The sequence below is a fragment of the Gopherus evgoodei genome, chromosome 10 (genome assembly GCF_007399415.2).
Source record: "Gopherus evgoodei ecotype Sinaloan lineage chromosome 10, rGopEvg1_v1.p, whole genome shotgun sequence".
Lineage (NCBI taxonomy): Eukaryota > Metazoa > Chordata > Testudines > Testudinidae > Gopherus > Gopherus evgoodei.
Window position 1 is genome coordinate 75,339,894 of NC_044331.1, and position 2,864 is coordinate 75,342,757.

Consider the following 2,864-nt stretch of genomic DNA (forward strand, 5'->3'; position numbering starts at 1 on the left):
GCTATGTTTCACAAGGAAGATTCCTGCAATATTCATAACCTGTGATAAATATTCCAATTGTCTTCTGGGCTTACAGGAGCTTTGGGGGATCATGCTGGTTTCTTCTATTTATCCTAATTCCCTGAGAGTCTGCTAGAGGCCCAATATCCTCACAGTCAACGTTGATAAAGTGATAGAAAATCATCTTTGGTATTTTTGATGTAAACTGAGGGATAATTGTGCTCAACAGGGTCTGATCCAGCTGGGAGTCTTTTCAGTGACTAACGGAAGTCAGATCTTACTCTTAGCAAACAACTTCTCTTAATTTGTTTCTTTCAAAATGCCATCAGAGAGCCTCCTAACCCAGGTCTGGGGTGTGAGAGGAAAAGAGGAAGAAATTACACAAGTGAATCCTTCTCACCAATGAGAGACTCAATCCCTCAGTGTTTTTCTTGCAGTCCAATCAGAAGTGGCACCAGGGTTTCTAGCGCACTAGGCAGAATTCGGGGGGCAGCATTTTATGCACTCCCCATGGGGTGCGTGGGAGCTTCCGGTGCCACTCCCATCGCGCCGCCGAAGGACCCTCCGCCGAAATGCCGCAGGTGACAGCAGCAGTCATTGAGCTACTCAATGACTGCTGGTCCTTCTTCGGCAGTGCGACGGGAGTGGAACCGGAAGCTCCCGTGCGCCCCTGAATCCTGGTGCCCTAGGCGACCGCCTAGGGTCGCCTAATGGAAGCGCCAGCCCTGAGTCCAATACATATAATTTTATGCACACACAAATCACGGGCACTTTATACAAATGTCAAACACCTTTGAAGCCTGGGCCCAGTTTGGCAGTAGCATTTCCTTGGGATAAACAACAAATCCCACCAAAGAGAAGGGAAATTCAATTTTCCTCTCTCAGGAAATCATCTTAGTATTAGACAACATGGTCTAATACTGGATAGTGCACTAACCTAGCACTCAGGAGACCTACTTCTGATTCCCAACTGTGCTACTGACCTGGAGGAGCAAGACATTTCACCTCTCTGTGCCTGTTTCCTCTCACACCCTTTGTCTGTCTTGCCTATTTAGATTATAATATGAAGCTATACCTATCTCATAGAGCTGGAAGGGACCCTGAAAGGTCAGTGAGTCCAGCCCCTTGCCTTCATTAGCAGGACCAAGTACTGGTTTTGCCCCAGATCCCTAAGTGGCCCTCTCAAGGATTGAACTCTCAACCCTGGGTTTAGCCGGCCAATACTCAAACCACTGAGCTATCTCTCTCACCTTATCAGCCTTTTGGGATAGAGATTGTCTCTTACCATGCACTTTTACAGTGACTGGCTCAGTAAGAAAGGGGCCTGTGGGTGCTATCACAGTACAATTAACAACAGGCAGGCTGCTGCTGAGTTCTCAAAGGTACCGCAGGCTGTGAAGGGCCTAAATGCTTCAGTGAAATTTGCGTTGGTATAGATATGGAAGACCTATGTAGCAATGCAAATTCCCTAATGTAGACAGGTCCTAAGAAAAAAAGCAAGTGTGGTTCAGATTGGGAGATGCCACCTTTCGGAGTTTAATGCCTGTAAGCCTGAGATGTACAAATGAGAATTACTGGAGGGGATCAAAATCAGAGTACACACAGAGCTCACTCACCCTGGGTATTATGTAACTTCACAACCTCATGGAAAAACCTTGCATGACTGATGCAGTGGCCTTGTTGGCAGCAAAGATAAGGCAGCTGAATCTGTCCACATCCAATAATCAGTGGGACAGATAGGAAGTGACAAAGGAAAGGCACCACCTAGAAGTTAAGGGAAGTGAGAAACTTACAAATAGATATGCAGAAATATGCGGACACCCAAGCCTGCTGCACATGTACACAGATCCATGAATACAATATCCACACAGGTACTGTATAGATACTGCAGCTAGGCATTCAAGCCAATATGAACATGTTCATCTGTCAACATGCATCTTTGTGAGTGGAATACACTGGCGTAGTGCAAGTGGACAGGTTTCCTTCAAAGGGGTGATCCAGCCTCCTATTCTCACACCCCTAAAGACATTCTATATGGAGCCAGGGTTCATTATATATGGTTACAAAGATATATGCACATGACCACAAACCCCATGTGAACATGGTAAATGCTTTTAATCTTCTTCCCATACCAGTAAAATGAGGTACTTTTCTACATCCCATCCAAAGGCCACACTCCTTGTACATCACCTCTGCACCCCATCCATAAAGGCAGCATGCCTCAGTATGTTCCCCATGGCCCAAATCACTTCTCGCCACTCAAGAAGAAAATCAGAACGCCACTTACTGCATGGTGCTTATCAAAGTTCTGTGTAACATGGGTATCTATGTTCAGGGCCGGCTTTAGGAAGTGCGGGGCCCAATTCAAACAATTTCGACGGGGCCCTGGCAGGGATGACTTTAAAAAAAAACATATAAAAAAACACATGGGGCTTGTATTCACTGGACGGTGCTCTGAGTCTTTGGCGGCACTTCGGCGGTGGGTCCTTCACTTGCTCCAGGTCTTCAGCGGCACTGAAGGACCCGCTGCTGAAGTGTCGCCCAAGACCCAGAGTGAGCGAAGGACCCGCCGCTGAAGTGCCGCTGAAGACCCAAAGCGCCGCCAGGTGAGTAAAAATTAAAAAGGCGCCTCTAGCCAGGGAAGGGATTCTCACTGGGCGTGGGGCCCCTTTTAGGCACGGGGCCTGATTCGGGGGAATTGGTGGAATAGGCCTAAAGCCGGCCCTGTCTATGTTCCACAGCACATGCTGGCTAATGCTTTGGGGATACCTACAGGCATCTGGCTTGACCTCACAGCAGATGCAAATGGAACCAGCTCAAAGATATGCCATGTTTTCTGTCTGCCTGAGGAAATACCATATGCC